We start from the raw sequence: 13,712 nt of genomic DNA on the forward strand, positions 1-13,712 counted from the left end.
AGCATATTGTAAAATAAATAAAAAGAAAAACTTGATGAAAAGTCACAATTTTCTACAAATTTCTCATGACTACGCTACTAAAGTTTTTTATTTTCTATTTTCTTACAATCTAAATTATAATATTAGCTGTTTTTTGAAAATATCTTAAAAGTATTTTTTATTTCTTATTAAGTAAGCATTTTTATTTCTTGTTATATTAGAAGAATATTTAAATGCATTCATTGTAAAAATTTATTGTAGAGAATGTATTTACTGTAAAAATTTTTAATAGAGAATGTATTTGTTGTAAAAGTATTATACCTTGTTAATACTACATAATCGTAAAAATATATGAAAAAAACAGACTAGCTAGCCAGTATCGTTCGGAAGAAAAATAAAAGACGAATTATTTTAAAAAGGAGGTACTTCAAAACGTCATAATTGAGTCATAAACTTTGCTTATCAGATAATAACACAACAGATCTCATTAAGTTACAGTTGACTCTCGATATCTCGAACTCACAGGGGACAGGGAAAAAAGTTCGAGATAACGAGTAGTTGAGATATCAAGAGTCAACTGTAATGGTCAACTTTTTGATAAACATATTTGTGTCATTTTCTGAAATGTTTTCAGATTTTGTAATAAGAAAGTTTTCATACATCACCAATTTTTAGAAAACATTTTTCAAAACAGCTTAAAGTTTATTTGGCAGATGATTCAAATGATTACTAAGCATTTCTTTAGTAAATTTCTTTGTAAATTGATATATGACTTTGTATTAACCTGCACTAGCAGAGGAAAGTAGTGAAAATATGGTAAAATAATTACGAATTGGTTACGTCAATTATGTAAGCTTTATTCCTTGCAATATACATAGAAAAATAAGATAAAAAAATAAAAATAAAAATTCAATAGAATTACTTTCCGTTTTCCAGAGCTAATTTTGTATTGAGAGCAGAGACAAATCTAAACCCCGTCAACTCCCGCAAGTGACGGTGTTTAAATTTGATTAAATAAATATTAATATTGGTATTATGACGTCTACCACTTGCATAATATTAGACTGCCGATCTTTAAATTTTTATTAGAAAATGTATTTTGAAAAACTAATATATGTAACCGTTGCAAAGTATTGCTTTGCCGAGGTTACAAATCTTATTTTATAAAACTTTCTAATGTATGCTATCTTTTGCAGAAAATGAAAAAATTCGATGAGTTTAATTGGTTCTTCGCTCTTAAAACTAGCAATCTGATTAGTTTAAAAATAAATTTTCTTGTATAAACTAATCAGTAACGGATTGAGCATTTTTTGGTGTTTGAGCTAACGTCTAGACATGGAGCAAACTCATAAACATTTGTACGTTTATACTTATGTAAAATCATGATGCTTTGCAAAAATTTGCTATGATTGGAGGATGTGGACAAAAAAGCCTTAAAATTTCATCACCCCCCCCCCTGATCACCCCTCCCACAACTGTGAGGGGAACAAGTTAATGAACTATTTTTTGTACTAGGGGGTTATGAAAACTATGAAATTTAAATTTTATTATTATTATAACTTTTATTTTGCAATATTACAATTGTAATATTAAACAATATTACAATTTTTCATATAATCATGTAAAAAATAAATAACGTCGTAAACATAAAAAACCTTGTTAAAATTTTTTTAATTTTTTTATTATATATATATATATATATATATATATATATATATATATATATATATATATATATATATATATATATATATATATATATATATATATGTATGTATATATGTTATAATTGTTATAATTATATACTGTTATAATTAATCAGGGACTCAAAGAAGGTATAATTTAATAAAACAAAGCCTATTCTTTTTTTTTATTGTAAAAAATTGAAAACAAATACTATTAAAACAAATAAGAAAAAAAACAGAAGATAAAAAATTCAAAAATCTGAAAAGAAATACTGTAAACTATAATATATATATATGTTGGGAATTAAGCAGATGCATTTTAGTTTGCCTTTAAAACGATAAAATGTTTTTTAGGTCTTTACTATTTTATTATGGAAATAATTCCATATTTTTACGGACCACGGTTTTTAATTATAAAACTTGACTGCTATGATTTAATTTTTCCTAGGTGGTAGTTGTACCTGGTATTTGAACGCAGATTATAATCAGGGATGGATGGATGAAATTTTAGGTTTTTTTTTCCTTGCCTCCAATCATCGCAAAATTTGTTTGTGATGATTGGAGGCTAGGGAAAAAAAACATCCTCCAATTTTGCAATGCATCATTATTTGACATAAGTATAAACATATAAATGTTTAGAGCTTGCTCCATGTCTGAAAGTTATCTCAAACACCAAAAAATGGATCACATCTCTAGAGTAACTAAATATTTTGCAGCACCTGCAGCAGTTTACATTTGATTTGAAAAAGAATTTTTTATATTTTTTTATTTTTAAGTTACATAATTATTTTAAGGAAACTTGTTTTTTTTTTGCACATTTATTTACTAATATTGGAATAAAGTATTTTTGAGTAACTTTGAGAAAATATATATTTTTAAAAGCGGTAAACAAAAAAATAAAAAGAAAAAAATCAAAAGCTGGAATTAATAAATAATATTAAAACGTATTTTACTAGATTTACTGAAATAAATACAGCAATTCAAGTTTTATGTAAAAAGAAAAACTCAAATAAAAAATACAATTGAAATCTCAATAAAATCATTTTTAAAGTAAGATTTAAGTAAAGCTTTTGACACTGTCAATCATCAAATCCTTCTATCCAAACTGAAAAGTTATGGTATAATAAATACTAATTTGTCCTGGTTTGATAGTTACTTGTCTAATAGAAAGCAGTTTATTTCATATGATAGCGGAAAAACGGAATATAAGTCAATCACCTGTGGTGTTCCTCAAGGATCAATTTTAGGACCACTTTTATTTCTCGTTTATATTAACGACTTATATAAATTTTCTAACATTTTAAACTTAATTTTGTTTGCAGATGATACAAACTTGTTTCATTCTAGTAAAGATATCAGTAAATTATTTCAAACAGTAAACAAAGAACTTGAAAAATTAACCCAATGGTTCAAATCAAACAAACTATCTTTGAACATCAATAAATCCAAATACACTTTGTTCCATTGTCTTCATAAAAAACAAGATATTCCATTAAAACTTCCTGATCTTTTTATTGATAACGCATTATTAAAAAGAGAGCAATCAATAAAATTTTTAGGTGTGGTTCTGGATGAAAATTTAACCTGGAGGGACCACATAGGTCTAATTGAAAATAAAATATCAAAAAATATAGGTGTTTTGTATAAAGCCAAGCAGTTTTTAAATCTATCTTGTTTAAAAAACTTATATTTTTCATTAATTCATTGCTACTTAAATTATGCAAACGTTGCTTGGTGCAGCACAAACGCAACAAAAGTAAAAAAACTGTTTAGTAAACAAAAACAGGCTATAAGGATAATTACAAACGTAGACCGTTTCTCTCACACTCAAACATTATTTAATAAACTTAATATTCTAAATGTATATAAACTAAACCTTTACCATATTCTTATCTTCATGTTTAAACTTGATAAAAAAATATCACTAATGTTATTTAATTCACTTTTTGAAAAAATAAACCACATATACCCTACCAGATTTTCAAAAAACAATTACATTCAATCCAAAACACATTATTCAGCAACCAAATTCTCAATTGCTAACCGAGGTCCTAAGCTGTGGAATACAATATTAAATAATGAGCTGAAATCTAATTATTCTTTAAACCAGTTTAAAACAAAACTTAAGCAATTACTGATGATACATGAAAATGAATTAAAGTTCTTCTAAAAAGCTTTTTAAACTAGCAAACAAAAACAAAAATTAACCTACTAATTACTCTTTAATATTATATTTAATATTCTAAACAATAGTCTGCTATTGTAAATGTATTTCTTATCTTATAAGTTTTGAATTTACAAACGATTTTTTTAAGTTTTATTATTTGAAATACTAATTACTAAAAATATTGTAAAATTTTATAATTTCAATTTTTATTAAAAAAAGTTATTGTAAATTCTTTTTGTTAATATTAATACTTATATATCATCTTATTTTACTAATCAGTTCTTAAATATAAATACTCTTTGAATTACTAAATATTTTAAACGTTATATATTTTATTTTTTGCATTTTGTTAAAACATTTTATTTGATGAATATGCATTTTTTTTTTTTGGGGGGGGGGGGGGGCTTAATGATAAGATGAATTTTGTCTTCTTCAAGCCCCAGTCATGTAAATATTTGTTTTTATAAATTACGAGTGTAAATTATTTTCAATCGGCAAATACAATACTAAAAAAAAAAAAAAAAAAAAAAAAAAAAAATAAATTTTTTTTTTAGACATTTTATTGACATGGTTTCTACTAATATAACTGACGTTTTCCACTATAACAAACGAAAGAACTCAATAAGTGCAACAAAAAAAAAAAACTTTTAATTCTGTAAGTATCAGTTATTTCATGAAAAAAATCGAAACTCTTAATCAAAATCTTAAGCAACTGAGGACATAAAAACAAAAACAAAAAAAAGTGCATTGTTTAAAAAATTCAATTAAAATGAAATATATGCTTTATTTTTAAAGGGTTAATACATATTGCAAGCACTTGAAAATTATTTTTTCATTTCTAAAACTTAACTACAAGTCTAAAATTAAAAAATTCCACAAAAAAAAATTGCAACTTTTAACAAACTCTCATTTTAATCGTAAAAAAAAAATAACGGAATGAAAATTACGCGGGTTAAAGGTCACTCCTGAAAAAAAAGGTGCATAAGGTATACCAGAATCTCTTTCATATATTACCAGCAAAAAATATTTTGCCACCCTTATTCTCATTTTTGTTAAATCTTCAGTTTTAATTCAAATTTAAGACAATTTTTAATTTAATTTAAGACAAAGCTCCCCCCTACTCATCAAAAGTATTATCAAGTTTTTTTGATAAGGTACAAAGTGGATAATAAGTAATGACCCATTCTTGTGGGAAACGTGATGATTTGTAACAAAAAGCTCACTTATTACTTTGTTCTTGTACTTCACTAACTTTTGTTGTGTCTTATTGTGTCTTTTAAAAAGGCCAAATAACGTTTATAAAACAGTTGAGGTTCTTAATGCCTTAAATACCTTGTGGGCGTCAAAAGCGTTGGCTACAATACTTCAAAAGCGTTGACTACAAATGTAGGCTACATTGGCAATTTACGTAATCTCTGCATAAGTACAAACAATCTTCTTTTTGAACGCTAAAATATTTTAAAATGAAATCTAAAATTTATCGATGAATATAAGTCTAGTTAAGAATAGTACAAAAAATACTTCATCAAATTGTTGTTCTCACGTTTGGGGCAGGGGGGCGAAAATTTTGGGGCTTTTTTGTTCCCAGCCTCCAATCATCGCAATTTTTTGCAAACCTCATTATTTGACATAAGTATAATCATAAAAATATTTGGAGTTTGCTCCATGTCTGGAAGTTACCTATCTCGAACACCAAAAAATTCTTTCTACGCCTCTGAGCATATATCTGTATATATATATATATATATATATATATATATATATATATATATATATATATATATATATATATATATATATATATATATATATATATATATGTATATATATATATATATATATATATATATATATATATATATATATATATATATATATATATATATATATATATATACACTATATAAAACTATAGTTTTAGAATTCGTTTAGAAACATACAAAAATCTAAAATTAAAAATTGCACAAAAAGTTATAAAATTGTATATTTTGCAATTGCATTTTTAATCAATTATTATCTATTTTTCATCAAAATTGCATATTTTGCAATAACACAAATAAAAGGGAACTCTAACCGTCTCGGTTCGCACAAATATATTTAAAGGCAGTCGTTAAGTGGTAAGTATTAAATTAAAATTTAAAGAAAATATTTAATGAGATGGATGTGCCTGTTTGTAATTGCATAACCAATTAAATCTTGGTGAAATGTTTGACACTTCTGGATGTAAGACCTCCTCAACATTTATTGAGATGAACGATATAGGGATTTAATATGTTAAAGCTGAGAAAGTAACTTCACATAAATATGTGGTGTTGAATGGCAGAAGAACATTTAACGCCATATCAACGATTGTGGGGAATTTATGTCTTGTTCCGATCCAGAATCAATGTTTTTTTTGGAAAATGTAGTTTTAAGTTTGAGTTATTCGAAAGCTCAGCTAATTCCTCTTGAACTTTTTGAGCAACCGTTGCGCAGTGGTAGCGCACTTGCCTCTGAACGAAAGGATCTGTTGTTCAAACCCCACCTCTGGGCAAGATTTGCGACATCGGTTAGGAAGGAGACGTGAGCTTTAAATTAAATACTCATCCGCAGTGCTCTGTGATAAGACCGTAAGGACTTCTTGGAGTACATAAATAAATAAATTTAAAAATAAAATAAGTGACAGGTGAGCAATCTCACTAAAGTCAATCCAATCTTTTTGAAATCAAGATTAAATAAAAAATATGTACGGAACTGTGTTTCTAGCGCTTTTAAGTGATCAACTATAATTTTTGCGATAAAAGTTTTACAATGATTTTTCTCGATTATAAAACTGTCGACACTGGAAAACATTTCACTAAGTTTGTATTATCGCAAAGTTTGTATTACAACAAAGTTTGTATTATTACTAGATAATACAAAATTTTCCTACGTACCTACGTACATAAATACAAACATTTCCATTGTGCTAAGTAAAAATGTACTGTGCATTTTTAAACTTTTTAAATGTTTATGCTTTTTTCTACTCAGCATATAATCTAAAAATAATATTTCTGAAAATGCAAAAAAAATTACTATTTAAAACATTACGCCCAACGTGGGGCTCGAACCCACGACCCTGAGATTAAGAGTCTCATGCTCTACCGACTGAGCTAGCCGGGCTCGTTATTCAAATTGCTTAACGCTTAAACATACAAAAGACGGGGAAAAAGTTTTTTTGCAAATTTAAGTAGCGTTTTTTTTTAAGGGGGAATTTTGAAGTCTTTTTGTATTTTGTACCATACTTGCGTCTCCTAAAAGGAAAAAAAAAAGGTCCTCAATTTCTAAGATTTTTTTAAGACTTTCATGTTCTGTTGGGGTAGGTGGGAGGGGGAGGGTGGATGCATACTCCGTACCCTCCCATTCTGGATCTGTCACTGATTGGTTTATAAGTTGCTTTGCTAACAGGAAACAATATAGAGTTAAGCGCCATATTCAATAATTACTCGTCTTACACAGTTTTAGTATATACATCGATAGTTAGGCTTTACCAGTGTCGGATTTTGAGATGAGGAGGCCTCGGGGCAACACAGGAATGCGGGTTTTTGTTTGTTTTTTTGAAAATTTTTTAAAGCCTCCTGGCTCCAAATTATTTTCAAAACAAAATGAAAGCAACATTTTTATTAAATAACTAATTGTTGTTAATATATTAATATTAGTAAATGTTATTATAATAAAAGACACGGCTTTAAATAATTAAGACACGGTTTGTTAAGAGACGGTTAGTTAAGATACGGTTAGTAATTAGTTAAGACACGGTTATTAAATAGGTAAGTTAAATGCGAGTAACGTTACTCGCATTAAATATTAAGAGCATAATGCTCCTAATATTTAAAGAAACCTTTTAATGAAATTTTTTAACTGAAAATTTTTTATTTTTAACATTTGTTTTCAGTCATTTAAATTTTTAATTTCAATTCCTTTTCTCTTATAAACACTCATTAGGCATGCATAATACGGATTAGGGTAAAGCTGTTGTGGCTAAGGCTACACCTTAAAATAATCAACGAAATAAAAATTAATATAATATTCCAACATATTTTTAAAGTAAAAGTAAAACATTTTTAAAATATAAATAATTAAGATAATTTTATTTTTAATTGCTGTGTAAAATCTGTTTTTTATATTATAAAGCTATATTAAAGATAAATTGCTTTTTATATTATATAGTATATCAAATAGCTCCGTGTTGTTATAAAATGTTATATGAATTTTATAACAATAAGCATAGAAATAGTTGTATATATGTAAAACACAGAAATAGTTGTATATATGTAAAACACAGAAATAGTTGTATATATGTAAAACACAGAAATAGTTGTATATATGTAAAACATAGTTACAGTTATAAAAAGCATTTTATCTTTTTATAACAAATATAGTTCGTGAAAACATAGTTAAAAAATATACCTTAAAGCTACAAAACCTTGATCAATTTTTAAATATGGTATAAAAACATTTATATCAGGGCAACTTTAAGCCAAAAGTTTAGTGCAAATATCAAACAATCTATTAGATTTTCCTCATATATAAGGTCATATATATAAGGGGTTATTCAGAATCCATAATGTTTCTCTTCACCTCTTTAGCTGATGAATCATTTGCTTTAAAACCGTATTTGATGAGCCCCAATCCTTGAAGGGCAAATCTCGAAAAAACAGAAATTGTTTTTACTAATTGGTTATCAAGAGGTAGAAGGGTAAGTACTCATTCGGCGTATTAGCTAGCGTATTAGGTAATTGTACCAAAAGTTGAAAATGTAAAACTTATCGTTTAAGTAACTATGGCTCTGCACAATTTTTTAATGAAAATACAAACAAAAAATAGAATTTTTCATATTAACAAAGTGTTTATGTTGATCAAGAAACAGAAAAAGAGAAGTAAATAATTACTAAGGATTTAAACCAATTTAATGTTAAGGAACTCATAATTTTATAAAAGAAGCAAACTGTATTAGAAATAATCTTCAACATTACTTTTTTTCGGAGGTAGGTTCAATATTAAAACAAGATAAAGTAGTTATTTGTATATCTAATCCTTTTGATGAAAAATATTAGAAATTTGTATTCAGACATTAGAATATATATGAAATTTAAAAAATGACTTTAAAGTTTTTACTTTTTTTTTACAAATATAAACATTATTCAAAAAAAAAAAAATTTAATACCTAAAAATTATATATTTGTCTATTATAAATTATTCGTATAATTCTAAATTAAACAAAACTTCTTCAATTCTCAGTCTCGCCAAACAATTTTTATTTTTTGGAAGTTCCTTTAGCTTTAGTGACAAGCCTTACCTTTAGTGACAAGCTTTTACTATAAAAATCATCAGAACACATGTCATCTTAACAAAATTTTGTTGAACAAAACGAGCTATGAGAGGCAACAAGATAGAGTACCAGTACACAGTGGGACGTAGGGTAGCTAAAAATGAAATTCTTTTACTTTTTTACAACTTTTTATATGGTGGGTTCATTTGTTAAGACACTCAAGATGAAAATGTGAAAATATCAAATTTTTAAAAAATACCAATAACGAGATATTTAGTTAAAAAGTGAAATTTTTTGTCAAAACGGCGATCCATAAAAAATTTCGTGGGTAATGTTCCGACCGATTTATACAGAAATAATTGTTATGTTTTCTCAGAAATATATACATTGATTGAAAAGTCATTGAGGCTAGTTTTAATAATTTAAATTTAAAAAAATATACTGAATGTAGTCGTGAAAGTAGGGCCAAAATATGAAAAAATATTGCAAAATATTAGGGTACTTTAACTTTAGGGGAGCAGGAAAACTAATTTACAATTCTTTACAAGGTGGTTTCAGCATTTGTTGATGCTAAATTTGCTCAAAAAAAATTTAGTAAAAGATGTAGCCGCACCTTTTTGCCCTTTTTTGAATGAACTATTTTTTAGTGACGCAAGGTCTTTTTAAAATGTTTCTTTTCTGCATCTTTAAAGAGTGTTGTATTCAGAATTGTCATAACATATGAACAATAAGACGATTTAAAAAAATTTGAAATCTATAAATGAATTCGAATTTAGTACAAGATAATAAATTAAAATATTTTAATAACTCATTGCCCTCGCATTTGGGCTATGGGGTAAACCTTTTAAGGGTATTTTGTTCCCATGCTCCAATCATGACAATTTTTTTGCAATTCGTTCTCGTTTAATACATTCGTTTATTACAGAAAGTATCATTATAACTAAATACTATTTTGTAATTCTATTGAGTAAAGCTATAGAAGATTTGACTACCACTATGTGCATATTGCCTATCATGTTTAATTTAAAGTTTGGTGCGTAACCAAGGAATATAAACAAATGTATGCTGAAGCAAAAACGTATACACCTTTTAATGGTAAGGTATTTGGGATTGAGAATCGACGAGCCAAGAGCAGAAGGATCTGGTAACAGTATTACAGAAAAAGTTTGCAGAAGAGCCTTCATAAATCCTAAAATTCAGCAATTATTGCGAGGAAACTTATTCAATTTTCTTAGAAACTTATGGAAGCTGGTTCAAAATTCCTGAAACAATTCGTAAAATATTGGTACATGGGGGAGAAATTATTTTAAATTTTCCTGTTCCCGTAGGAGCTTTGGGCGAAGAATCATTAGAGTGTTGCAACGAAATCACTAAAAATGACCGGCTACATTATGCTCGCAAGTACTCAAGAGAAGAAAATTTGTTTGATGTATTTACACGTGTAATGTAACGTGTAACTCATCAGATCCAACTATAAGTACATAATATTTAAGTACAAGATCTAAAAATAAAACTTATATTCTTTCAAAAGAAGTTACAGACCTTTTAGTACTAGAAGAAGAAAAAGTTTTTACAAGCAATGACAAAAATGATGATAACACATTAGATGATGACAACGATATTGATCTATTTTATGAAAACTTTAATATCGATGTAGAAATTGATGATGATAAAAATTAAAAATAACAATAAAGGAAAATCTTTTATTTGAAAATTCCCACCCTCCCCATCCCCCACCCCCTTTGACCCTTACAAATTTTTAGAGACATGTTTTTTTTATTTTAAGGATAAATTTTAATGATTTTAAAGTAAGTTTTGAAATGGTATCTAAATCATATAGTTTTGATTTGGTGTTTGAACCAAACCCCCTCCCCGGGGAAAAATCTTACTTGCCCTAATGTTACAAGTTAAGTTTCTAGGAAATTATAAATTAAAATTATGTGAAGTATTGAATATACATACTTAGCTATATACATTTTATTTAAATTTAAAATTTAAAATTTAAATAATATTATTTTTCCAATTTTTTTATATTTTATTTAAAAATAAAATTATTTAATAATAGTTTATATAAACTATTAGTAAATAATTTTATTAACCAGGGTACTGCACAGTGGGACGGTTACGAACAAAAGGGTGGCAAAAATTATTTTTCCAATTTTTTTTAAATTTAAATAAAATGTATATAGCTAAGTATGTATATTCAAAATTTCATTATATTGTTTGATATATTTGCTAAATTTGTATAAAATTGTTGATTTTTAATTTGAAAGTAAAACTTGCGTCAACTCTTTTAAAAAAAAACATGTCATAACAATAAACCAATCAAAAGCTAAAATTTACCTTGAGGCAAGGCTATCCCGAACAGGGGGTGTAGGGGGTGTTCAAAAAGCTGTTATATATGCATTTGAGTTGGCACGTTTGTACATTTAGCACTTGAAGTATAGTTGGCAAATGTTAAATACTGAGGACCTTTTTTTTGTGTGTGTGTCTCTAGGGTGTAGTATGTCTCAAAGAAAACATACTACACCCCCTCCCCCAAGAGAGACCTCTTTGAGACGGCCCTGCTCAAAGAGATTTTATTAATTCTCATAAAGATTATAATTTTCTTAAATCATAATCTTTATGAGAATTAAACCAGTGTTCTATAAACATGAATAATTTTTAACCTAACCAATGAGTTCTTTACTATCAATTTCATGTTAACATCATTCTGCTTTATTTTTATTTTTATACTTGGATTGAAACTGTTTTTACTTAAATCTTTGGTGCACATAATTGGTGTATTATTGTTAACTTAGGGCCGTAGCAAAGAGATTTTAAAATGAAGGGAATTAAAATAAAGAGGTTTTGCCGACTAATTTTAATTGGCAGCCGGCTGGCGTTTGCCGGCTGCCAATTAAAATCCAATTTAAATGACTCAAGTGTCTAAATTTGCATATTAATTTTTCGAATAATTTTTTGCTAGGAGGGTTAAACATACTCAACGCCCTCCCTCCCCCCCCCCCCCCAACCTTCTTAAATACGAAAATAATATTTTTTATTTTCGAAATGTAAGTCTGCTATTAAAACGATAAATTAGCCACACTTTCCAAACGGAAGTTAATAAACTTTTATTAAATAATAAATAATTATATAATAATAATAATAACTATATTAGAATAATAATAAAATAATGATATTTATATTGTAATTATAATATCTTAATAACGTCTATTAACTTCCATTTTGCTTTTAAACTTAATTTAGAAAACAGAAACAAATTAACTTATTCTGCATTTTTCATGCATTTTTCTACAAAAAAGGGTAAAGTTTGTTTATCTAATTAAACTATCGGATGATCATTTGTGATATGTTTGTTGATGTTTCTAACATGTTCAGCTCTTTTTTGTTTGTTTCCATTACTGCTTATTGTAGAAGGCTTCTTAGGCTTTTTTTTTAAATGAAAACAAGGGTTTCTTCGATTTGATCCTCATTAAATTTTTTTGTTTAAAACCACCAGAAACTTCTGGGAAAATGTGAAATTCCGCTGCAAATCTAATTGTAATCTTTCTTATATTTGCACCTAAATTTTGTGCAAGAGTCACCCAATCGCCATAACAAATTAGGAGGCCTTGCAAAAAATTGGGATTGCGGAAGCCTGGGAACAAAAAAGCCCTAAAGGTGAAAATTAACGAAAAATCAAACTTTATATATAAAAAAAACATCAGAAAATGTAACTAATTTCTTTTTTCCATTATAGAAGAGATGGCAGAGGAATTTTTTGCACCCCCAAATAAAAGAGCAAGATTATTATTATTCAATAACCTTGCTAAAAGTCTTTCTAGAAGCTCAGAAAAGCTGGAAACTTTCAAAGGAACAAAAATATATTGCGTTGGCAAACTGTTATTGTAAAAAATCAAAATCACACTCTATTTTTATCATTGAAGATTTTGAATGCAGCTTGTATTTGGGACAGTTTTTTTAAGGAACCATAGTGGAAAAGAAATAAAATTTATTTTTCCGAGTCCGAGAAGTTTTTTTTAAAAAAAATATTTTAATTTTAAACTAAACCTTCAATTGTCACATTTTTTGGTTGTTTTAAATTTTTGATTTTTTGACTTTATTTTTTATTAGGATTTTTGTTTTTGTTATATTAGTTGGAACTACACGAGTATAATTATATGGAAAATTTTCGTAAAAAAACTTCATAATGACAAAATTTAATATTATTCACTGTTAATTATTTAAAAATATCGATATTTTTATGGAAAACAATTCATATAGTTTTACGTTTCCAAATTGCCCCAATGTCGGGGTTATTTGGAAAGGCAACGATAAATGACTCTTTAATAATAAAGTTTAATTTGTCAAATCTTGAATAAAAGTGTAGCTTGAACTTAGTGTTATTTAAAATAACTTTACAATTTTGCAACTATGAAGTTATCTTGGCTTATATTATACTTCTTTCCAAACAGCCCCGATTTACGGTAAGTATAATTCACCGCTTTTAAATATCGGTACAGTTTTAGCTATTTTTTATTTGTCCGGTACAACACTTGTTTTAATTAATGACTTAAATATTTTGAATATAGGTTTTTTTTTTATTATG

At 26.9% G+C, this 13,712-nt stretch overlaps 1 non-coding gene across 1 annotated transcript; it reads right to left on the bottom strand.

The window, feature by feature from the left end:
- Nucleotides 1-6,899: 6,899 nt before the first annotated feature.
- On the bottom strand, nt 6,900-6,972 carry trnak-cuu (transfer RNA lysine (anticodon CUU)). The gene has a single exon. It is a non-coding gene; the product is annotated as a tRNA-Lys (tRNA).
- Nucleotides 6,973-13,712: the final 6,740 nt, after the last annotated feature.

The sequence above is a fragment of the Hydra vulgaris genome, chromosome 09 (genome assembly GCF_038396675.1).
Source record: "Hydra vulgaris chromosome 09, alternate assembly HydraT2T_AEP".
NCBI classification, from domain to species: Eukaryota; Metazoa; Cnidaria; class Hydrozoa; order Anthoathecata; family Hydridae; genus Hydra; species Hydra vulgaris.